We start from the raw sequence: 26,566 nt of genomic DNA on the forward strand, positions 1-26,566 counted from the left end.
AATTAGCCTATTAGCAGTTTAACACAATTAGATGAATTAAAAACAAAATTCCTCCTTCAATTAAGACAGCATTCAATCCTCCTTCATAACCTTTATTTTTTTTTTTAAGACTCATTTCCCAGCTGCTTTAAAATGATGTGTTGGTATTGCAAAGGCTCCCCTGGTTTCTCTGGCCAAATTCTGCCATTCTAACTCATGGTGAGTAATCCTTCCCTGCCTGAACTAAATCCCTCCATCCAAAATGAGCTGTTCATCTTGAGCCAAGTGTTGCTCTGTGGAGCTGAAGTGGCAGAATGGAATCCTTGCTGGAATTTTGCTGTACAAATATTCACAACATGGAGTTCTGGTGGGTGAGGTTATTTCTTACATTTTTGCTTAACAAGACTTCCTGCAGAAATCATTACCTAAAGGGCTTCTAGAAGCCAACACTCATTATCTGTGGAAATAAGTCTCCAAAAGAGAATTTAGATATTTAGATATTGGGAAGGCTAATGTTGAAACAGGCAAGGGGGTTTTTGTTCTATTTTTGTCTTTAAAAAAAACTCCCAAAGTAAAACCCTACATAACCCTTCAGATGTGAGAGGTTAATGTTGCTCTGTCACCCTGCTACCTGAATTGTTTGGAGGTGTAGGCAGGATGTGGGGAGGGTGGGTGGCCGCATGTGATGTAACTCAAGGAAATATTCTTTGAAGAGGCTTTGAATATGCAGTAAGTAGCACTTAAAAACTGACAGATTTTGCACAGCCATACTTGGCAGCTTGGGTGTGATAAATAAGCTGGCTGTGATTTGAAATGAAGCTTTTCTTTTTTTTTTTTCCCCTGACTGAATTTGTCAATACAGACACTGCCATTTTAGCCATGCCCATTGAAAGTGCTCTTTAAAAATGGGCAATTTTATAAAATTAAAGTCTTCTAAAGTCCTGCAGTTGCTTGCATGGGAATTGATGAGAATAGCTTGCAGCTGGTAACTCTGCCTAGAAGTAAACCATGAGTAATGAGGGGAGGTTATGAGAAAAGGAACATCCTCATGCCTTTCCTCAGTTCCCTCTGAGGCAGCACAAGCCCTGCAAACCATTCCAGGCTGTATTTGGATGACTGCAGCTACAAAAACAAGTCCAGATTTTGGTGTTTAGAACTTCTAGAAGTTCTTTTAGAAGTGTCCTCACTCTTCATTGTGCATTTGTCCCTCTGAACATGAAAAGCTGAAATTGCCAATTACTCTGACACGTGGTCTCATCTTTAAAGAACTGGTAGCTATAAACCAAGTTATGAGGTCAAAGCAACGTATAAAAATGCAGTTCAAAGAGTTTTTTTTCCCTTAGATGCTCCTTAAAATTTTCTTTCAGTGTGTGATGAATGCTGAGACTCCCTGGCAGAGCTACCAAAAGGCCCGAGGAATTATGGACTGCAGTTTGCTGCATTTTTATTGTCTTAGTTGTATCTGAGCTATTACTGTCCAAGGTGTTACAATGATCATTTGTGAGAAGTGATGTTACAGAAAACTGTGGTGTTTTTTGTGGATTGCTGAAATCATATGAAAATCATACTACATTTTATCTTCCATTTTATCCTTATTCCAGAGGTTGTGATTGAACTATGTTTAAATCCTGTCTCCAATAGGCCTTTTATCTTCTAGGAAGTTATACTACAGAAAAATAGGTTCTGTAATCTTCTTTTTGTTTGTATTCATATTGTATATTCTGTGGGCTCATTGCAAAAATATTTTCCCTGAAGTTCAAAACATTGAAAACACAGGGTCTGTTTCCCTCCACCTCCGTCCTCTCCACATATAGATACATTTACATGAATTAAATTACTCTTTTTTGTTGTTTTTATAATAGGAAAATATACTTCAGGGCTTTCCTCAATTTTTAGATGCTCTATTAAAAAAAGAGGGAACTGGTCAGCAGTAATTATTTTATAATCCAACAGATAATGTGAAAGGAGTAACTGCTTCTATCTGAACTAATGTTCTCCCATCAAATTCTGGTTTAAGCCTAACTTAGAGCATATTTACTACTCTTAGGATCTTTGAGAAGTGGCCCATTCTTAGATGATTTTGATTTTCTTCTGATTTTTTTTCTTTTAATTTTACAGGATGCAGCTGCAAGTCCTTGTCCTTCAGCTTGTGTATCTTTTACATCTTATGTGAATTAGAAACAAGCATTGTAATACTCCAAAAAATCAAGGCCAGATCTCACCACAGAATGGGTGCATAAAAAACTCAAACTCTGATCCTATTTGTATTCTAGGTATATTTCAGAAATCAAGATTCCAAATTTTGACTGAAAACTGCTTCTCAGGCATTTTCAAATGGAAAAGCAGAAAGATTTTGGTTGACAACAATTCTAACTTCATCACCACTCATAAAAAGGCATATTTGTATTATCCCTCTGATTGTTACTTCATAAACAGTAAAATTTTGTTATTATAGTGTATAAATCTGTATCATAGATAATAAAAATGAATACTTTTAAGCTGGGCTCTGTAAAGCTCTATTTTAACCACAAAATAGATTTTGCTGATGTCCTGTAGGTAAAGGTTGAAGGCCTTTTCTTATTCCCAGGTTTATACATGGGTTTAATTGTTTTTCCCAGTGCAGATTTTCAGAACACTGTCTGAAATTTTATCTCCTTGTTAGGCCCATTTTTACTCCCTTTCAAGCCATCTGCAATTTGATTTTCCTACAGCACCCTCTACACACAGTGCAACCTCTTCAAGGTGCAGCTGATCTCAGAGTACCTGATTCAGTCATGCTGGCAGCATTTTATTCAAAAATATTGTTGTTATCAGCTGTAGAAACATCTCAATGCAAAGTGCCACTCCAAACTGTGACAGGTGAGGAAAAAGACAATTCTAAAATAACAAGAGCTTCCTCTGCAGCAAGCATTAAAAGAATTTCTTGGATCAGAAACGAATGGGAAATATTTATCCCCTATTGATATATGATGCAGTTGTACAGTAAGAAAAAATGATCAGCTTTACTTCCAGTGAGTAGGAAAGACATCCTTAAAATAATTGGACAAATATGCTGATTCGTGTTTCAGAAAGTCCCACAACCCCTGATAATATACTAATCTAAAAGATGTCCAATATTTCACTAGTTAAGGTAAATAAATAATGACATTAGTGTCATCTATTTAGAAGTCAGCTCTGAAGAAATTAATAATGAGAATTTTATTGTTTTGTGAATATTCTATGAACAGAAATCAATAAAAGCTGATGTAATACATAGAAGAAGTATAGTAAATAGAAAATATGAATTATGCATTTGTCTCAAGGGTTTTCTGATGCCTTAATTTGAATTTTGAGTATGCAGTGAGACTAATAAACATCAAAGGCTATACATATCTAGAAATCTTTCTAGAAATGCTCCTGCTCTATTTTAAGGCAGGTATATTTCTTCTGTGAATTATTGCTGGTACACCACCAGGAAAGTATCACTAAGAGATAAAATAATTTGCATGAGACAACAGAACAGAAAAGATCAAAATGTAGAAGAAAATCTATGTCTGTTTTATTTTCTTCTACTTTTCTAAACACTTGGTACATTTCTGCTTGTTCAAGACTGGCCACAAATTGGGAGCACTTTTAATATTATAATGAAGAGCTGTGATAAAATGCTAAAAAGTACTGGGAGCTGTCATTGAACCTCAGAGATTTATTAAGAGTTTAGAATTCTGGTATAATATAAAAACAAAACAACAATGTTGTAGTAGCTAAGATAAGCATTTCCCAAGAATGCTGACAGAGTCAGAAAATGACATACACAGAATAAAGAGTATTACAGGAATATGCTGCAGGATAATCTAAATTCATGGCTGTTACCTGTTGCATTTGGGTGTCATCAATGGAAACCTGCAAGAGCTGAGTGATGCTTTCCTTTGCAATGCCTTGGGAAAGCATTTGTTTAATCATTCTCATGGCAGCATGGATAAAGTAACAATGAATTATTGTGCTGTCTTCTGGGTTTAGTGTAACTAAGGCAGAAAATTTAGATACAGAAACAAAGCCTTACATTGGTTACACTTAAAAAAAACAAAAGGCTAAAAATTAGACAAAATGCTCCAAAGAATGATATCTAGCTGTTCAAAGTATAGCTATCTCAAAACAACAACAAAAAATCAGATGTTATTTACATTTTTCATGCATGTGTATTTGTAGAATAATTCTGAGAAGCCAAATTTCTAAATCTGAAGTGTTCAGAACTAACAGTCAATCCCAGCAATTTTATTACTGAATCATCTTGCTGGATCATTCCATCTGTAGCAGCTACTTGTGTGTATCTCCAGGAAGATTAGGGATTTTGTACTTAATTCCATTTTATTTTATTTATTTAAAATATATTTTTTAATACATTTTACCCACATTTTTCATCCAGGCACACAGGAATTCTCCTCTTTTTCTACTGGAGCAATCAAGAAACTCAGGAAGTTTTAAAGTAATTAAAGTAAGTGGCTGATTCCCCCCCACCAATTCCTGTGCAAATGTGGAAAATAGCTTTTACAGAATGATTTTTATTTTGTTTTACTTCAATGACATGGATTTCAAAAGCTAAAAATCTAAGACCAGAACCAATGATTAAGCCCATATATTGCAGCAATCAGAACACACTGTTTTTCAGCCATTCTGTTCATCAAATCTCTTATTATTAACACAGGTAAATACCTACATTGTATCTGGCTTTATGTTTCTCTTCCTCTCGTTCTAAATATATCCTCTATTTTTATGGCCACCACCTGGTTTTCCTCCTCCTCTTTCTCTTTTTTGGGAACATGGTTATGTTCTTTTACCTGCTTTATGATTCTTTGTCTGATTCTCTTTTTTTTTTTTTTCCTGTCCCTTTAGCAGATGTTTCTCTCCTGTGCCTAAATTCTGGTTGCTTCTCCTTTCCATTTTTCATTTGTTTTCTCTCTCTCCTGCTGGCAGACAGATGGGGGCTTGCTGCTTGGCACCGAAAATGTTATGGAGAGGGTTAGTTCCCATCCCACTATGAGAACAGGCTGTTCCTGTGATATTTTCAAATAGAGGGAGGATGCTCTGGAGTACCAAATGGCACCTTCCTGGGACTGCTCTATTTTCATGACATTCTGAAAAGTCCTCCAAGAAGTTCATGGAAAAATTTGATATAGAGCTGACAGCCTGGATTTGATCCCTTTTGTTTTCCACTTTTCCACACAATTGCTGCTGTCCTGTTATTGATCCTTTCAGGTTTGAAAGACAGATCTGGAGGAAGAGCTGGCTTGTGCTCTTCCAGTACCAGCCTGGAGTTCTCAAAACACAAAATGTTCTTTCTCTCAAGAAAGAATACATATACATTCTGTATATGTTGAGCTGGAACTCCATCTAAGCATACATCAGAGGCTTGTCTCATATGCTGTTTTTTATCTGAGCAGCCTGGTAAGGCAGCCATACCATCAACAAGCATCATTCCACCTAGGCACATTCTATGGAAAACTTCTGCCACTTTTTAAATGGTAGGTAAAAGAAATAGTGGATTTTTTTTTTGGTGTGTTATGGTTCATATGAGCTTGGCTTGAAAACTAAAACAAAACTGTTCCCGAAGAGTTGTTACAATTGATATCTACAACTGAAGAGGCACTGGGAGAGGGCCTTCAGCAAAAAAGAATGCTTTTCCTGCAGCTGCTTGTTCCTGAGTGCTTACACATTGCCAACCTTCTTGAAATAAGGTCTCTATCTCAAACAGAGATTGAGAATTGTTGCAAACAGCACACTCAGAAGGAATCTACAAACAGCATCACATCGGTTTTCTTATGCAGCTTTAATATTCTGAGAATGAGGCACTGTCTTCATCTGACCTCTAAAAAGTTGAAGTTCAATATATCAAAAACCTCATTGTTCCAATAAGCCAAAATACTCCATAGCCAAGGATCACCTTTTTATTTGTATTTCCTTTACTCATTCAGTGGTACTTCTGTATCTGGCATGTGAACCTCATGGTGTGCTCACCACTCTTACTCAGCTGAGTAAGAACAACAGGACCTCCTTTGTGGTGTAGGAACCTGAGCTTCTCTTCACTGCTGCAAAAAACCACAGAGGTAGAATTTTAGATTTCCAGCATATAGAGCAGTTTACATATTTTATCATAACTCCAGCCCAATTTGCTTCACAAGCAAGAACGACTTCACTGAATCATAGAAAAATTTAGGTTGGAGAAGTATTTTAAGGTCACTAAGTCCAAGCATTAACCCAGCACAGCCATGCCCACCACTGAGTCGTGTTCCCAAGTGCCACATTCACTGCCAGCAGGCAGGGAAATGCAGTCAGGTAAAGATAACCAGCAGAGAAGCTGTGCCAGGAGATGAAGCTGCTCCCACCCTTTCTCCTCCAGAGCTGCACATCAAGGCTGAGCTGTGCTCTGCTCATAGGCAGTTTCCTGGCTCCCCACTCAGCTTTCAAGTCCCCATGAGTGGCAGACAGAAGCCACACAATTTGCAACTGGCCTGGAGGACAGAATCATCTGTGGAACAGCTCATGTCTTTAGCCTAGCTTAATAAAACCTTTAGAAATCAATAGAAGTTGCACAGAATATAATTTGGGGAAGGCTTGTGGAGACAAAAACTGTCTTTTCTCTCCCCCTTTATAAGCACTTGGCAGTTTTGAACATAGACTTAGAAAAGGCAATTTAAGGAGTTTGTGCTCATCAACAATCTTACAGCAAAAAATGAGTAATGCTAGAGTATCTCTGTAAGAAACAGGATATTATTTATATGATTTACACTAATTATTAAATGGCCCCTTTTCACACGCTCTTCAGTATGGTGTTTCAGTGACACCCATAAAAGCAAAAGTATTCTTTTTTGCTTCAAATTGCTGTTCATTTATAGAAGTTCTTCCTCTTCTTTTCTGGAGACATACTAACAAAAGCAGTTACACAATCCAAGCCACAAGTTTCCTGGAGTCACTCAAAACCTCTCAGAATTGAATGATTCTAAACAATTCAGCTTACATTTCTAAAGTTTTGATAATTAACTGTTACTGAAGTATCAAAGGAAAATAATCTCATGCCTATTCTGATAGAAGTTCTGTCTTACATGAAGAGCAGAATAAAAGCTTCCTTTTTCCCCCCAACTAACTGTGCTCCCACTTGACAAATCATTAGATGTAATAGATCAGCTTCCTCCATTTGCTGCAATAGTCTTGTAAAGTGAAAACTATATCCTCTTCTTTTGCAGGGATGTTCAAGCATAAAAATTGATGCATAAGTTTCAAGTGGCAATTAGGAATAAAAAAAATAAAAAGAATATGTATAAAAAGGTTTCTGGAAGTTATTTACTGTTTCTTGAGATAATGGTAGGTGAAATGATGCAATTCAAACAGAATAATACCTCTAAAAGAAATAAAAGATTTTTAGGGTTTTTTTTCATTAACCAAGACTCATTTTTAAAAATGTATTTTAGTGCCCAGGTGTCAGTCACAAAATTTTTTGAGATCTGAGACACTCAGATAAATTTGCCTCAAACATTTCTTAAATTCCCTCAATTTTCAGATATAAAATTAAAAGTTACTTATTACCCATGAGCTAGTTGATTACTAGAAGAAGCATCTAAATTTTCTTATGGATAATAGGAATATTTCTTTATTCCTAAAAAAAAAAATTAAAAAAAATAACATGCGAGTAGTCTACTTGTTTTTCTACAATAGGAAATTTTGCTATATGGAGCAGCCTAAATCCTAAATTTCCCTATAAATGTTTCTATTGATTAACAATTAACATAACCACAGAAATGGGAACTATTCTTACAAACTTACTCTTACCAAATGTGTATGATGAAGGAGTGAGCTCCACAACTTTATAGCAATAAGCCCTCTCACCAAGATGGATCCTCCAATAAAACCTTCCTAGGAAAAGCAATAAAACTGGATATCACTGGCCAGTAGAAAGCACTGGAAGGGAAAAACTTGCTTGGAATAGGAATTCACTCTCTTCATTCAAAGCTTTTTGCCACTGCAGATCACAATCAACTCTTCACTCCTCCTTCTCCACAGACCTTTTAGCCTGAGGTGGGTGTGGGACAATCAGGATAACTGCTGGAACAAGATAATTCACTGAGATTGCTGACACATGGACTCATACTGCCAAAATAGATAAATAAAAAAACCAAACCAGGCTATCTGAAGTTTTTTGTTTTCTCAGGTGGATTTGATCTCTGTGATGAATCTGAGCTTGTCTTCAAGTAAGCTGCAGAAACAACTCTGAGGTTGAGCATGAAGGTGCCTATAAGCAGTTGTTTTAAATGAGGAATTATCAGAAAATATAAAAAAGGAAGTTAGGAGTGAATGTGAAGGCATAAAAAGAAAGATGAATTTTTGTGTGGAAAGAACCCCACTAATTGCCTGGTAAGTATTCAAAAACCATGGATTGAGTTTTTTCTGCGGTCTTCTGAAGTGCAAGTTCAGAGTTTAGCTCATAGAATTGAAAATAAAATAATATCCTTCCAAAAGTGAACCAAGGGTATGTTTGCCTCTCCACATGGTGCTGAGAGCATGAGGAGTGAAGGGAGATGTGACTTGGCCTTATTGTTTGAGAATAATTCTAGTGATACCAAAAGAGATTCCAAGAGATCTGTCTGTATGTGTGATATGTGAAATATGCTCATAATTGGAAGTGTAAATTTGTGTATTCAAGTAATTTAAATGACATTTTAAAAAGTTTTAAAATTCTACTGCTTATGTAGGATTGGGCTGAATGTTGATAACCAACTTGGCTACAAAAGCAGTATTCTATTCTCTTAATTTTCAAATATCTTGCCATCATAAAACAGCAAAGGTAGTTTTGTTAAGATCTTGATAGAAAAAGGCTTAAATGTTTGAGCAAATTTGGTTTTCTTTTTTTTTGGGGGATGGTGGGAAGTTGTTTTCTTTCTTCAGACAGAGGGTGACAAGAAAAGGAATACATAAAATGAAAAGCAGGGAGAGGAAATTGCAGCCTTTGATTCTCTCACTTTCCCTCTGATTTTGTAAAGATCACAAAAGCAGTAAATGGACCACTCAAGAATTCCTTTTCTCTTTCAGCTCTAAGTTGCTTGGAGAGCTTTTACTTTCTTCTAACCCCTCTGTGGCATCCAAGACTTGCAGCTGTGCAAATTCCCCTTTTTAGATTGGTAAATTGCACCCAACAAAGTGTTAGAATGTATCTGATGAGAGAAACAGAAAAGCATAAATTAATAGGAAAAATGAGTGCACCCTGACACCCTAGGAAATATAATGGAAAATTGATCCATATTTTGATGTTTTTTACACTTTTTGTGGTTTTTTCACTAATGTAAGAACAGAAATAGTGATGCTATTTCTTTTTGCTTTTCTAGACTGTGGATTTGGAAGGGAAGTGATGAAATGTGGTGAGTAGGTTGAGGTGGAGCAGCACTGTAATATGCAAATGATTGCCTTGGTTATATCATCTTGCTTTCCTTCAGTCACTTGTGGCAAAATAAGATTTCTTGCAATGCTGTCTTTATTTTCATGGAGAAAGGAGTTAACTCAGTGGGTGGCAAGGGTTGAAGGGCAATTTACACCTCGCTGGGCAGTCTGTGTCCCTCAACTTAATGTGATATTGTTATGTATTCAGCACCTCTCTGAAATTTTTGGGACTTCTTAATGTTATCTCTTCCTGCTCTGTAATAATTTTTTTATATGATTAAAAAAAAAATCAAAATTTTATGTTTCCTAACTTATACCAAATCATTCTTGGTCTCTTTCAATGGTTCCAGCATACAAAATGTTCTCAATTCACATTTCAGTGAGATTCTGTGGGATGACAGGAAGGAAAATTCATTCCTCACTGTGCTTACTTCCTATGATTTGCTGGGGTTTCTTATATTAAATGTAAACCAGAATCTTATTCAATAATGATCTGAATATATTCTGGGAGTTCTTTTTTGTTCAAGTGTTCTCTTCCAAATATTTTTCTGAATTCTCGTCAGCTGCCACAGTCTGTCTTTTATGGTGGGTAGCTCTGAAATCAGTCGTCTTGTTTAAAAGAACCCAAATGTTTTCCATTTATCAATACAGTCCTCAGAGCTGGTGTTTCCAGGGTCCCTGTCAGAAAGACTGGCAGAGAATTGACAGGAAACTCTGGTGAGTTGAGGGGAGGCCCCTGTGGATGTGCCTTGGATTCATTCTCACCCCTCTTGTTCGTGTACATTGGGAGCAGATGTGAGATTTGGAAAGCTTGGCTGCCAAAGAGTGGCATGGAATAGCTGTGTGTGATTCTTAAAGCACAATGGGAGTGTGTGATAGTGACAGGGTGGGTAGGGAGGAAATGATTGTAGCAGTCTCTGTTTCTGATAGAGTTTTCAAGTCAAAAGAATAGTTTTGTTCCACTTTTCTTCCTCCCCCACCCCGGCTCCTTTCTTTCCTTTTTTTCCATGGTGTTCAGATTATGTGTGAGACAGATGCTCAGCCTCCAGCCACCATCCTCCTGTGGCTTTCATGCCTCCAGTTTGATGGAATGTGAGCACAGCAATGCTTTTTCTCCTCGAGACAGTCTGACAAACTCTCTTTGTGTGAACGGTGCTCTCAGTTGCTCTGGTAAACAGAGTTGTCTTTTTATCCAGATGTCCAGAGAAGTGATGACTTCCTCACAGTGCACCTGAATTGTACCATATCTCATTCCTCCAGGGAAGCAGAGGCTACAGATGTCAGCTGATACTTCTTTCGGCTGATTCAGAAATATTTGCCATCAGGTTAAGGCCAAATGCTTTTCCTTGTTGGGGAAAAGCTGTAGATAACAGCTCTTATTCAAACAACATTTATAATATTCACGTGGTGGGGCTCTCAGGAAATGTTCCCACCTGAAGTGAGGCATTTCAGCCACACAGCTGTGCAGCAGGGCAGAGAGGATTGCAAGAGCTCAAGCTCCCTCGCCACAGCCTTCCCAGCCTGAACTTTGCTGGGTGAGTGGGAGGTGATAGTTCTTGCAAACTGGAAAAAAGAACAGATTTTCATTGTTGTCTCAGTGGTGAGTGTGAGCAGTTTTGGTTTGGGGATTTATGGTTGTCATTTTTAAATAATTTTTTTGTCGAAACCACAGATGAAGTCTCTTGTGTTCAGAGTGCTCTTTTCAATGGAAGGGAAAGATTTCAGTGTTATTGCTAAGGCATGAGCATATTGCTAAGAAATAGATTGCTGGGAACAGAAGTCTAGCAAGACACAGAATTGAGATGACAAGCACAACAAAATCAGGAGTGTTGAAAGGACTTTGACAGTTTTCATTAGCAGAGCTGTTTGAGGGAAATGCCTCCTTTGCCTCCTTTTGGCAGTGAGTCAAGACAGCAGTGTAAGCAATGTTACCTTAGGCACTGAGCCAAGTCACTTTGTGGCAGCATTTTAATGCAAAACATGTTAAAGACTTGACATAAATTAGAGAATATCAGTATACCTCCTATTTTAAATGTCATGTTATTGACTTAAAACTATTAAAACTAACTGGGAGGGTGACCCTTGGAAACTTCTTAAACTAGGCAGTGGTACCATCCAAAGTCTGCTGGACAGTGATATTTGTCTTTAAATTGGAGCTCTGATTTCAAAGTGTGGCTTTTTCCTGTGAGATCATCTTAAGCACTTGCTGGCTGGTTCTAACTTTGTGCAATAATACTGTTAAAAGCAACAATTACCAGAGAGTCTCAGTGAATGAAAGGGAGCACTAAATCTACTGATAATTTCAGGACAGCTTTCAGATGTTTCCTTTATTCCCCTCAGTCATTACCCTGAACTCATAAGCAAATAATGCAGCTTAATTAAATGACTGAAGACACCTTCTAGTGTATTCATGCTACAAATTACTATAAATAGAAGAATTTTATGCCATAGCACCTCTCAAACATAATTTTTGCCCAACAGAACTTCGGAACTGTGGAACTGCATGGTCACTTATTGTGTGAATTCTGGAATATCACTGTGGTGATTCAGGGGTGTGGAGAAATGCATTTCACCTCAGCATGACTTTCATTTTCAGACAGCTCTTTTGGAAAGGAAGGCATGAACATGGAACTGATTTGGTTGCTAAATTCTATTAGAGATGTCACTGATTTTTCACAGAAATTGGGTGCTTTATTTTTTTTCCACTCCTAACATTCTGATTGCACTCCCTGCTTATGTAACATGCATATGTCTTGCTATGCATATATTTTTTCCCATTGGCTGATACCTGACAGGCTTCATAAACTTGTAGATATTTTAGAGCTTTCTCTGTGAGGCAATTTAGTTTGCACTACAAATGCTGGACTTATTTTCAGTTGTTTGGATCTCAGGTTTAAATTTGGGTGTGTTATTAAAATATAAACCTGTTGGGTAGACACTTGCAAATTCTGTTTTATGCTGGGAATATGTGATTGTGAAGCACAAAATATTAAACTTGTGCTACTTCCCCTCTCTCTTTTCCTTCCCTGTACACCATATGCATTCATGCCAGAGTTTTTTGATCCACTTTCTTGCAGGAGGAATAGAATGTGCAAAGTTCTGCCACGAGCCTGAGTTTTCAATTGGACTGTCAGCTCTTGCCTTTCAAAATCAAGGGTCAGAGCATTAATTCTGCATCTTTTCAGGAAAATACAATTCCGGTTAATCTAAAGAGAAAGAAAAATATTAGCCACTTAAATTTCTGCTTGCTTTTTTGTGACCACAATTGGCTGTGACAGAGCAAGATTTGCTCAAGATGAATTCTGTATCTAAATATTTGAATTTTAGATTTGCTTTCCTTTTTTTCTCCATGTTAGCAGGCAGGATGTCTTCTGTGAAATGTAACTGTGACTTAGGGTAACCTTTCTGCTTTGACTGAAGTACAGACAAGGTTCTAAATTGCTGGCACCCATATGTCACATTTTTTTTGTGCCATGACAGCAAGAAAATAGCTGAAGATGTCCCAGTGATTTTTGCTGCACTTTTCAGCCTGGTTTTGGTAATACACACAAAGCTGGCAATGCTTTTCACAGACCTCCTTAGGTTTGCAATGTCTCTGAGCAAAAACCACCTCAATATCTGGTGTCTGACTGAGCTTCAAGTCCTTCACGCAGCAGATTCTCCCTGGGATAAACAAACAGGTGCCTCAGGCTGAGGTTTTCTTCACAGCTCCTTGGAACCTGAGGATGCTGCTTGGGTCTAGATATCTCCACATCACAAACTGTGTTTCACCAGACATTTGGCCAAATTCTCTGTTGTGGTACTGCTGTACTGTTATTTTATGGGGTTAGTGCAGGCTTGCTGGGAATGAAGGGAGAGTCTGGTTTTGGCACATTTTCCAGCCATACTGTGAAAGTGCAGGGACTGCATGGGACCCCACTAATGGAAAGACTGTAGTGTCATTCTTGGACATCTTCCCAGGTTTCTCACCTCCACTGTAGCTCTCAACTGATTTAAAAAGCTGGTTTTAATAGATCAGTGTCTCTAGCAGAGAACCCGTGGGGCTTTTTTTCCACCCTGTTGGTGTGGTAGTGTCAAATGAATCTCCTTCTCAGATGAAAAGCTAAAAAAATATGTTAAATAGCAGTTCAGTTCCTCAGAAGAGCATTTGGTTACAAATGCTAGCATAAGGTTGTCCTTGCAGCCTTCTGTACTTAGAGATGCCACTGTAAATTTCTCTGTTCAGTGAGAGCACCCATTGTAACAGCACTTTCTACAAAGACAGATGAGCAAATGCAACAGAAACTTTGCATTTGTGTTTTTATGACTTAATGCCTTCAAAGCAGCCATTTTTTTAGTCAGTTACTTGTTTTCTTCTTTTTATGCCCAAGTACCCTTTTGTTGTTTTTCTGCTGTGGAATCTTTTATACTGGAATTCTATTATTTTTTTCCTTGTTCTGTGAAAATGTATCCCAATTTAACATCTTAAGAGCTTATTTTAGTGGGTTTGTTTCATTCCCTGCTGTGAGGAAGTGCTGTAATAAGAGATTATTTTTCTGAGGATGATGGTGCTTTTTGCTTGAAACTGCAAGGCTAATAAAAGTGCCTGATGTTAAATGCACCTGACAACTCCAGGTGATGATGGGAGGATCTGTGCTCCTGTGGCACAGAATTAATGGTGGCTCATGAAACTTCTTCAAGCCTCGTGATCAGGTTGTGATTGACAATAAAACAATAGAGGCCTGAATAGGTCATGTGCTAAGCTTCTCCTGTGGAATAATGAGGAATAATTCCAAGAGAGGAAGCTTAGAAGATTGTTTGGGGTTGTGTTTAGTTTACAGTGAACCTACAAGGAAGGTGACCTCTTGGGCATACCCAGGGAGATCTGGGATCAGGCTAGAAGCTCTGCTAGGAACTTTCTTTTTGAAGCCTATTCTTTCAGTTTTTTCACGGCCTCAACACTTTTACGTATTTATTGCCAGGTACAAACAGGTCTTTCTGGAGCTCTTCTTTAAAAACAAAAGAAAAGCCCTTGCAGTATGCAGGGACAAACCCAAAGCTGGAAAGCCAACCATGCTGCATAATGCCAGGGACTGATGTCCTACAGCACCTTGTGCAAACTCTTTTTTTATTTCAAGGAAGGGGCTTGACAGACTATCCAATCTTCTTCACATATCATTCTCCCTGACTAAACAAATTTTTTCCAAAGCCTTGGTGATAATAGATGTGTTTCTTTACTGGCTGCCTTTCCACTGTGTTGCCAGTCTTGCTGCATAAAATAACCTGGATTGTGCCAGGACTTGGCCCTTGAAAGAACTTGTTGGGTTTTTGTGTGTGTATGTTAATATTTCATCTTCCCCTCCCCTTCCTTTTTTGGATGTCATAAACCACATTCTGCATTGACGGAGTGAAACACAGAAACACAACAAAAGAATCTCATTCTTCATTTTTCAGTGGGTCCATGACAGCTTGGAGACTATTTTATCTTTTTATTTCCCTCACAATTTGTCTTTTTGTTATAAATATGAAATGACTGAACATAATGCCTCTTTTCCCCAATATTCTAAACAGTATAAGGCAAGGAAGGTGTTGAGTGATGCCTGCCTTGCTTACTCTTATTGGCTTATAGGTATTTAGCACACATTTGTAGGCATATATAGAAGTTATGCTAATATTTTTTGGTTTAAAATATTATGAAAGTAAATAGCCTAAAAAAAGTACATTACCCTGATTGTCCTCTGAAATGCCAGTGTGCCAGGTAATTCTTCATGATCAAATATAGTAAGAAAAGAGAGCCTGAAGTATTTTAATCTGAATGGAATTAATTTGTAATTTAAATTAAGTGGGAAAAGATATGAGAGAATAGGAAGTTTCACATTCTAAATACAACTTCTAATGTCATTGCATGAGTTCATCTTTTATTGAAAATTTTAGTAATTTTCTGTTAAACTTAGCAGGTGTGTAGGAGAACTTAATGTAATTACTAAAGGTTTTGCAATGTAAAATAACATATATAGAATTTGTATATATAGATAATCTTATTTTTCTGTTCCTTTGAGTTAGTTGTTAATTATTTGAAGTAATTGGAGCTCTGCAAGACTTTAGTATCTTCATTCCCTAATAATTTCCAAACAGGTTTTTATATAGTGTGCTTCATCTCCTCCTATTTATTAAAAACAAACTGTTCCATCACAGCTCCCAAGTCAGGAAATCTTTGTAAGCTTTGTAAACTTGACTGTCAAAGCAGAGCAATTTTCAGGAATTTGCTTAAATGTGTGTCCCCCACCATGATGTCTCTATTTCTGACTCTGCATTCTGCAGACTATGTAGAATATATTCTATTTAAAATATAGAATAGATAGGATTTATAATAATGTCACCTGACCTCCTCCTGTAGCTCTATAGGGCTGAAAAGTCTGAGGTAATCAGTCACTAAATGTTTGTTACTAAAGCAATGACGATCTATAAATAGAACTAAAGTGTAAGCTTTGTCTTCTAGAACTTACCAATGGATATTTCAACTGGTTTAGTTGTTCAATTAGTCCACAAATAGATTAAGCACAGCAGATTAATCACTGTTTCAGGCTCGTTATCCTACCTCTTCTTTCGTTGTGATTTTCTCTTCTCTCTCTCTTTTTTTGTTTTTATTAAATTATGGAAAGTATTTATCTATGTTTGAATACAGATGATAAACCTCTAGAGGTGGTTTTGGGAGATAAAGCTTCAGGGGTTGGAAAGATAGACATTTACATTTAAAGTGCAAATTATTTGGGCTAGTGGGTTATGTCTTCAGGGCCATTTCTGCCAGTGTTTCTCTAAAAGTGACACATGGGACTGACTTCTTCGCCTTAATAAAGATGAAGGTTATCAGTGCATGAAACTTTACAAACAAGTTCTATTGATATATGTTGAAGATTTCACTAATTTCCATTTTAAGTGGAAACCAGTTTATAGCCTTGTAAAATGGTGGATCCTAATAATTGTTTTTAGCACTAAAAACAACTGATATGGTTCAGAGTTACACAGCACTTCAGAAATGCAAAGTAGGAGTTAATTGCAAAACACAGACATAGTCTTGGAATAGCAAACAATACAGTGAAGGAGAACGGGAGATGGTGAGGAAAAAGAAAGTAAAAAGATTTGTTGGGTTTTTTTTTGTTTTTGAAGTGAGACAGCAGTTATGGAGAAGCAATAACCACCAAGAGCAGAATGTGTAAAAATAAAAATGCAACAATCAATGGATCCTCCAGACAACAGCCAGGGGTTTCTATCCATAGTTTAGGAAAGTAGAACTTGAGGTAAAAAACTCTTGAGGATGATGAGACTAAACCTAAACTTACATAAAAACATTAATGAAGCATGTGGAAGGAAGGGGGAGAGAAAGGTAGGAAATGAGGATGCATTTTTCCCTAGTCTTAGGAGAAAGGAAGGAAGCAAAGACATTTGGTTAAGGCAGACATGTCTGCCAAAGTGAGAAGGGAAACTGAGTGGTATTGAAGCTATCAGCTTGAACAGTTTGAGCAGTCAGTCTGCAGACTTCCATTTGCATATTTGATGGCTTCTGCTTTTCTCTGCTGTATCACTGTTATTTTTCTTTTTCAAGGTAGACATGGAGTTAGATTCAGGTTATTGATATCTGCTTTGCCAGTTCACATTTGGCATGATTGGTCCTTTACTGAAGTAAGAGAAAAGTTAAGAAAGGCTGAAGGGATGCATTTATGTTCAAAGAACTTGGAATAACTCCTAAAATCCCATTAGTGTGTATTCAGAACCACAAACAGAGAGAGACTGAAAAGCATATTTGACTCTATGCCTTCAAATATTAAGTGTATCATGCTCTGCTGTGCATGAGAGCTCTGGGATAGAGGTAACAGCAAACCTGTTCCCACAACCTTCCATCAGTGAAATCATGTCCAGAGGGAGCAAAGGAAAAAATGGACCTAAGGTCTTCCAGTGCAGACTGGAAGTCTTTAGCCATGGTGTCTGTAAAAGTTTATAGGTATTTGACAGGCTTATATGAGTCTTACAAGCTCCTTTACGTTATGCTGGCCTCCTGAAGGTCCTTTTGGGTACAGACACGGCCTCGGCTCACGCACGTGGCCATTTGTAACTGTCACCTTGTGAGGCAGAAATGAAATGTGAAAGCCTTGAGGCATGAAGCCTTGGATGCTTGATGTAGGCTGGGTCACTGAAGGAAAAAAGGTGAGCAAAAACTCCTTCCTTCTGTAGCAGCACAAGGAGAAGACTCCCCTGCTAATATAAAACTCCAAAGACTGGTAAGAATGTCCCTGATATTGATATGAAACTTGAAAGAATGTAAGCTATTTCACTGGCACTCTCAGGTGGGACTGACTAGGTCTCAAAATGTCTAAATCAGTGTAACAATCACAAATGCCTGTGATGAATATTCTGGATAAGGTGGTGGGCTGCTGTTTCTGGTGTTGGTTTAGTGTTTTTGTTTTTTTTTTTGGTTTTGTTTTTTTTTGTGTTTTGTGGTTTTTTTTTGTTTTGTTTTGTTTTGTTTTTTGTTTTGTTTTTTTTTTGTGTGGGGTGTTGGTGTTGTGTTTTCTGGGTCTTATGGGACTTTTTGTTTGTTTGTTTTTCTGGTGGAATTTGTCTACTTATGTCACTTGTCTCAGTGATTTCTGAAAAGCAGTAGGAAGTGTGGAGCTGCTACAGATGGTTAGGCACATGGCTTCCTCTGCTGTGTAGGCTTTCTGCTCTTGTCCAAACCTTCTCCTGAGATTTTTCAGGGGGAAGAAAAGGAAAAAAACCCTCTCCCAATGAGATTTCTGTATTTCTCACATCAATAATTCATCATGTTCATTCCCTTGCTGCTCTGAAGAAAGGCAAAGAAAGAAGGAAGATTGAGGTAGAGGGAGACAGAGAATCAGGTTATTTCAGGAGAAAAGGACTGAGAGGTAATAGAATCAAAAAGTGGATTGTAACTGCTCTCAAACTTGTCTTTATTGCCCTGAAGTCTCTAAATTATCTTTTCATAAAAGCCTGCTTCTGTAAGATGTGTGTTCTATTCCCTTTCTGGTCAAGAGGTCTCAGATTTCTGTGCTGCAGAATGATTACCTTGACAATCGATAAGCCTACACTAATACACCTGTGATTTCTCATCTGAAATTATTTACTTACTGGCAGTGTCATGTAGATGACAAAATTGAGCTGAAACTGGAAGAGTTCTGCTAAAAATGCATTTGTTTCCATTAGTTCCCTCTGAGAATTTCTCAGACCTGAGCTTTGAAGAGTTGTGGTGCCAAGGAGCTGCTTCAAGTGGGAAGGCGCACGCGAAGCTGACGAGTGGGAGGGAAGCTTTTCCCTCACTTCTCTGGGAGAGCTGTGTGACTGCTGATGTACCAAGTGATCCTTGCTCTGTGGGGGCTTTGATCAGCTGATGCTTCCTTCACCCTCCCTCAAACACGTTTTCCTGGGAGAGAGGAGTGTGTGACCCCATTTCCATGGCACTGTCACTCGTGTGCCTTCTAAAAATCCTGGCTCTCTTCCCATTGGCTGCCCCTGCTGCAGGCAGCTCTCTCCACAAAAAATTCCATGCCAGTGTTTCTTCATGGAACTTAAAACTCCAGTGATGTAGAGTGGGCTTAGATTTGCTAAACTTATATCCAGGAAAAATGAATGCCAGGTAGGAGAAGTGTAGCCTGACCAATATTTGTTTCTTGAGGAAGCACTGTTACTTGGATTTTCCACTATTATACTTCAGAGTGAAGCCCTGAATGAAGGATAACCTTAGCAAATCCTGTGTCCTAAATATTTGCAGAATGTGGTTTCTCATTCTCATTTCTCACTCTGCTCTTCTATTCCAACACTGTGATTTTTTACTCCTGTCCTAAATGCCATAAATGCCCTTGGTTAAGGACTTGATTTCCAGTAAAATGTTTGGAGTCAGAAATCTGACTGATATCAGACACTGGTCTCAGATACCAATGTTCTTCTCTGAACTTTCTGAGAATTACCTTGTGGGTAAACTGAATGTTTTCACACGGTTTAGCAAGCCTTTTTTGACAGAAAACCTAAGACTACAAGCCTTCACTCAGCTGGTCAGAGCATGGTGCTAATTATACTGAGGTTATGGGTTCAGTCCCTGTATGGGCCATTCACTTAAGATTTGGACTTGATGCTCCTTGTTGGTCCCCTCCAACTCAGGTTTTCACAGAATATTCTTACTTTCTCTAATTTCAATATAATCTCTGGCAAATCTTAATGTTTCAAGCAAGAAAAGAGCATTTCACACCTACCTTTTCTCCTTTCATGTTCTTTCGTCAAGCTCTTTTCTTATTTTTTAAAAATTATCTGCCTCTATCTCCCTTTTATCACATTTTTTTTCATGGGAGAGCTATTATGACAAACAGGAGAGTGCTTAGGAAACTTGGGTGAGGTGTCATTTTTCACTCTCACTGGTTTATTCTGCTTGCCTTGAGTGATGGTAAAATTATTAATAGATGAAATCTGAGATGTCTGGCTAACAAGTTTATCCTAAATAAAAGAGCATTCTCTTTAACTACAAAGTAAGTGTTTGGGATTGCTTGCAGCTGCCCACTGCTGCACTGAAGTAACACTGTGTGTGCCATTCCTACAGGCTCAAACAGCAGCTCTCTCAGGATGTCACACTAGCTACTGTTTGCCTTTTTAAAAGTGCTGTTTTCCTTTTGTTTGTGGGTTTTTTTTTTGTTTTGTTTTGGTTTTTTTTGCTGGTTGGTTGGTCAGTCTTCCCCTTCTGAAACATGGTATAAGTTGGCTCTTTGAAATCACTTGGCAGAGAAAAGAGGAACGGAGGGGGAAATGTTGTTCATGTGTTCTCTCACTATGATCATAGCTAAGGAGGCTTTTGTCTGACCTGTCCTGATATATATTTCGGAGTGCTCAGATCTCCAGCACCTGAAAGTTCAGTTTCTCCAATTTTGAAGAGTCATTAATAGTCTGATGCTCTAGAGACTATTTTGAGAAGTTGGTTGAAAGATGTTATCAAAGTGGTAGTAAGATACTCTTTCCCTGATTTGCAGAAAAATAGAGGGAAGACCATGTATTTCCATCAGTATTTGGGTGTGAAGGCTGAAGAATGGAAACTAACTGGTAGGGGTTTGTACACATAACTTTCTGAATCTGCTATTTTGGACTTGCATTACCATGACTTATTTGTAAGTCAAGACTTATAGACAAAATCTCCCTCTTTTTGTGTGTTAGAGAAATCTTGAATCATAAGAATTTTGCTCAGTGCTGAAACAAGCTGGGAAAAGTCCTTCTGTTGCCTGTGAGCAGTCCTGGGTCCATAAAGAGGTTTCACTTGTCTATAACTTGATGAATGGTAATGTTGCTCTGAGCTGGGATCGATTCAGGATAAAGCAAAGCTTGCTCTAGGCATGTCAATACAGTTTAAAATATGACTTTTTTCAGCCAGAGAAATGCCAGGCAAGATACTGCTGACATCTAAAATGTAAATAGTTTTGCTTTTGTCCAGAATGTGTCCATTCCATACTACCTTCTATGCAATTTTTATGTCCCTGACACCTCCCGGGAGACGTGAATTTGTAGGAAATGAAGTTCATTAACATTACCATGGACCACCTAGTAATCCACCCATCCTTGTTATTTAATTGCAGGAATATCTGTCTGCTTGGAGGACAGTTCTAACACTGTAGCTGCCAGTTCAGCTTGAATATAACTTCCTGCCATTCCAGTCAAAACCAATATGAATCATTTTGCACGTAAGTCCATTTCAAATTTATTTAGCATCTGTTCCAGCACTCCTAGAGTTAAATGTTGAACTTAAATGTAGCGAGGCATTAAAACTGGGATCTTTTTCTATAACTGGTTGTATGAGTTTGGGATTTTTTTATACATCATTAAATGAAGGAAAACATGAAGGAAAATCCTGTGCTAGTTGTACTCCTGCACTCCAAACCTATACAGGTATGTATTTTTTGCCTTTTTAGAATTTCATTAACTTCAGGTCAGTATGCAATCTGCCTGCCTGCACAACAATGGAGAACCAGAGATTTGTTTGGTCCATTGTGCCTTGGATTTGAGGAAAATGCTTTAAAAAACCCAAAATGAGAAAACAAGTTTAAAAATCAATTTTAAAACTGAATCTTATTGAATATAAGTAATTTTGTGGTTCAGAAATAGAAACACAGAACAGAAAATTAGATTTCTTGAATTATTTGTACGTCTTTGGGCTTCTCTAAAACTTTTGTTATGGGAGTTGCATACAACAATAAGGATGCCTCTCTTATATACTTCTAATGTATTATGAGCTGAGTTTTTTTCTCTATCACTATTAGCATGAAATAAACTACCTCAGTATTAGGGGGTGAGAGTCAAAGGTGGTGTGCAGGTGGAATCATGTGCTAGAAATGAAAAGGGGACAAGCAAGCTTTAAGAATATGTTCCTGCAGGACAAGAACTTGAAGGTAGAACAAAATCTGAGAGTTTTTCTCTCCTTCTGTAGTTTTATGCTTTGTGCTGAGAGGCATTTTAGAGAAAGCCAACAGGAAGAGTTAATATAAATATGCCAATACTCATTGAAAAATCCCCATTTCATCATTTCACTAATGATGTGCTGGAGACAACAAAAGCAGTGCTGCAAATATCCCTGGTTCTTAAGAAACTGCTGTGTGTGCTGAAAAGAGCCCTAATTTGTAGACTGAAAGCAAAACATTCCAGTTCTGGGCATATTTTGTAATCACTTAAAATTTTGACAGGGTTAGCCTGGAGCAGAATGAAAATAAGTGTTGAATTCCCTTCTTGTGTAATTTCTCTGAAATAATCAGGTGTTTTCCATGCAAAGTCAATGGGAGAGAGGGGAAAAAATGTCCCAACCTCTCCCTAAATGGACTTTTTTTAATATCTTGTAGTTTTCTTTATCATAATGTGGACAAGTCATCACTGGAAGGACTTCTAATCCAGTCAATGATCAGGGGAAAATACTGAGCAGTGTAAAAAGGCAAGCCACTAAAATAATCTAACATTAACAGAATCTAACAGAATTTGAAGCTCTCATAATGAATCTTCAGAAATGTCTTCTATTCAACTCATTAAAGAACATCAGAACTTTAAAAGAAATGTAATTATGTTGTTACATTTGGGTATTTCACACAAATTTGCAAGAAAGCTCAGTGGCCAGTGGTTGAATTTACACTAAAAAATCTTGAAATTAAAATGGAGAATCCTGCAACTGAGGTTAATGATGCTCAAATACATTTGTTGCATGCATAGGTTGTAATAATAAGATCTCTGTTGGAATGTTGAAAGCATCAACAATAACAAATCATCTTTGATTGAAACCTATTCATTATACTTTAAATTAGATCATGGGGCAGAAGCCAAATCACCAGATTAGATGATCAGAGTGTTTATGACTATCAAATCAAGGCCCTCTGAGATGGATCACAGGGACCAGCAGACCTCTAGGAACTTTTCAGGGTTAATAAATACGGCTCATTTTATTTTACATAACAGCATCCTTAAATCAAGTCTTCCATATCTCTTGGAAATGTCATACAAATGCTTTTTTTTAAAATTTATTTATTTATTTTTTTTTTGGGGGGAAGTATTCCTTTGTATCCAGTTAGTTTTTCTATAATTTCTTCAGGATTTTTTTGGTAAATATTTTAGTAAAAATTTCTTTCTCTGTTTGGTGCCATATCAGACAGGTCTCTATGGAATTCAACCACATATTCTAAATTTTCTACAGGCAATAAAATATTTAAAAATAGGGTGGAAGGGGAAGTAAATTACCTTAAATATAATTCTGAAAAGAAACAGCTTTTATTTTTTTCAGCCTATCCATAAGGCTGAAAGTACCAAGAGCATAAAGTTCTGCTGAAAATATGCAAATTCATGTGGTTATATGCATTATGAGATGCATATGCTTCTCTTTCACCATTATCTTTTTCTTTCCTCTCCACCATTATGTGAACTCTTGACTGTAATTCTTGCAGGACTTGTGAATTAATAAAGCTTTTTGGCAAAATACTTAAGATATTTTTTGAGCTCTCAAGCTCTGAAAAGCAGTGCTTATAAAAACTTCTGCTGTTCAGAATTGACTTTTTCCCCCGCTTTGGAATTGTATTGCCTCTGGACAGGCTAAAGCAGTAAGGCCTAAAAATGAACCTTCTTTTGAGGCAAGCAAGAATTATTGAGTGTTTCTAGGGCATAAGATGATGTTATTCTATAGATCATGTTAATTGAGACATCTTTATGCCAAAAAATAAATGTGTATGAGCTCCTCAGACTGTATTACAGATGAACCAAACAAAAATCTTTGTACGTATTATAATGAGGCAGCAAGATGCGAAGGAAGACCAGAGAAAGAAGTATGAATATTTGGGTTTTTAAATTTTATTATTTTAAAAAATTTGTTGCTGCAGTTGGTGACTTATTTAAAACATTTTTAATAAAATGAGTTAACTTAATTTGCAATGAATAACACTAGTTGGAGAATGGGAACATGTACACTGGGTAATAATGAGGAGTTGCTGCCTAAGCTTTAAACTTGTTTCATCCACACTAACTTGATTTTCTTGGCATGTGCTAGATGAAAAATATTTTCAAAGCTGTTTCCTTAGCAGAAAAATGTTTTTGTAATGAAGCACTTTTAAAATAGTGTAGCATGAAGAGAAGATCACAGTGCTATGAGAATATATAGATGTGGGGGGAAAAAAACCCTGCAATTTCATTACTCTTTTTGGTGGCAGTATATAGGACTGGCTTATTTGATTGCCTCCTCTTCTGCACCCAATATTCATAATTTTAATCATTAGTATAAACCTATGGATTTATTCAGATGTCATTTGAAAATACTATTTTGCTATAGTGTCTGTCTTGATAGGTTTAATTTTTGTTTTGCACTAAAGGTGATTTTTAAATTTCTTTTAGCAATATGGGTCCTCATTTATTACTTTTTTTTTATCTTCCATTCAGTGGGTGGAATTGTTAACTCTGAAGTTATTTTAGCTGTGTAAGCACGTACCACACCATGATCCTGAGGTGTGGGTCAGAGGTAAGACTGTTAGCTGCAAAACTAAAAGGACTGCAAACCCTAAATGGTCTGTGCATGTCAGGAAAAGGTTCTTAGATGTATCAACCAATAAGCTCTTGATGAGTGACTATTTTGTAAAATGGTTTGGGTTGGAAGGCACCTTAGAGATCATCTCATTCCAACACAGACATGGAATCATTCCACTATCCCAGGCTTCTCAAAGCCCCATCCAGCCTGGCCTTAACACTTCCAGGGATGGGCACCCACAGCTCCTCTTGGGCAACCTGCTCCAGAGCCTCACCACCTTCACAGGAAATAATTTCTTCCTAAATTCTAATCTAAACCTGTCTTCCTCCAGCTGAAGCCATTTCCCCTTACCCTATCACTCACAACATGCCTGTGGGAATGGACACAAGCAGGTAGCCAGAGTGACAATCAAACCACAGCTGGAATATAAAGGAGATTTATTTCATTGCCTCTCTAACAATGCTGGGCAGCAGAGACTCCTCAGTTCATCCATGGGCTGCTGCCTGCCCCAGATTTCAAAGAGCTTTGTGCACACACAGTTCATCACAAGGCTTTGCCTTTATGATTTCTCTCTCCCAGCAGGAGACTGAAGCTTGTGTTTCAGAGTGTGTGATCTCCACACAGGGAATCCCTCCTCTCAAAGCAGGCAGAGGATGAACAGCAATAGGTATAATGAAGGGAAGGTTTCCCACAGCAACACTGTTAACATTCTCTGCTGCAAGGTAACTTTGAGCAAAGCTGTTCCCTTTTCACCAAATCTGCTTTTAACCCTTTCCTCTCAATGGCACCCTGGTAAAAATCCCCATCTTTCTTGTAGCCTCCTTTGGTACTTGAAGGCTGCTATAAGGTGTCCCCAGAGCCTTCTCTTTTCCAGGCTGAATGACCCCAACTCTCTCAGCCAGTTTCCATAGTAGAGGGGTTCCAACTCCAGATCAACATTTCCAGTCAGTGGGAACTTCATTGGAACGCTGTGGATTCTCAAATGTGCTGCATGGTGCCTTAGCCAATTCCTCAGGCCGTTCCCTCAGGACTCCTGGATGTGTCTCATCAGGACCCAAGGATCTGTGCACCTTTAGTTCCTCAGGAGTTCTTGAGCCTGCTCTTCTCCTGCCATGGGCCTGTCCAAGAGAGATGTTGCTGTCCTTCAGTGAGACGTCCAAGTCCTGTTCTCCCTCACTCTGGAGCCACCTCAGGATCTGAATAGTGACTTGGCTCTGTCCTGATCAGCCTGGGAGGCCAAGGATCCTGCCCATGCCTGGCAGGACAGCAGTGGGTGCTCCAAAGTGCCGGGACCCTGGTGCCATCTGTGCGTCCTCTTCCTTGTGGCTGCTGCCCCATCTCCCTGGGAGGTGAGGGTGGCAAGTTCTGCAGTGCTTCTGGAGGAGGCATTCCCTTGGTCTTGTCACTGTCATCCAACAAAGACTGACAGCCCTGGGCACCTTGGGTGATGGATTTTCCAGCAGCCCCACCCAGCCTCTGCTCTTCATTCCTCAGCTCCAACTAAATAACTCCCGCAGCTTCTCAAGGACTTGCTCTCAGATGCCTTTTGCCTGCCTCCAGGCCATCCCTGGCAGTGGGGGCACTGCCTTTTATCCTGCCCTGGGGCACTCTGCTGCTTTGCAGAGCTTATGAGGCCCTCCCCTGCAGAGCCCTAACCCCAAGAGCTGAACTGTGCTGATCCCAATTCATCATCTCTCTTTCAGCCACCTCCACTTACATCAGCTTTCACTTCCTTGCATAAGATCAGTGAATATTCCTGCTGCAAAGAGGAGTGCCGCTGAAATGTCTGTGAATTATCAAGAAGTCTGGATGCAGCAGTGAGAGCTGTAGGGCAAGGTGAAGAGAAAGGTTCACACTCCTTGTAGACAGGAGCAAAATGGCAAAGAATTCTTGGAAAATTATTTTCTTCTCTGTGGTTAGGGCCTGAAGTGACAATCTTTAAATCACTGGCATTAAGTCAGTAAATAGGAATAGAAATGACTCTTTCATCTCTACTGCATATTCACTTCACATTTTCTTATCATGAACAATCAAGCATTAAAGACAGTACTGCCTTTATTTAAGAGTATATCAGAAATCATATGACTACAGAAAATGGCATGGGGGTAATCTTTAAATGCTTCTTTTTGCTCTGAACTAATCCTTTCATTTTCCGCCTCATCTTTGTTAGACAAG

The 26,566-nt window shown here is 38.2% G+C and overlaps 1 long non-coding RNA gene across 1 annotated transcript; it reads left to right on the forward strand.

Moving 5' to 3' along the window:
- Positions 1 to 275: 275 nt before the first annotated feature.
- Positions 276 to 2,477, forward strand: LOC116183280 (uncharacterized). The gene is made up of 2 exons (XR_004147878.2): positions 276 to 346; positions 2,253 to 2,477. It is a non-coding gene; the product is annotated as an uncharacterized LOC116183280 (long non-coding RNA).
- Positions 2,478 to 26,566: the final 24,089 nt, after the last annotated feature.

Source organism: Lonchura striata, chromosome 2, assembly GCF_046129695.1.
Source record: "Lonchura striata isolate bLonStr1 chromosome 2, bLonStr1.mat, whole genome shotgun sequence".
Lineage (NCBI taxonomy): Eukaryota > Metazoa > Chordata > Aves > Passeriformes > Estrildidae > Lonchura > Lonchura striata.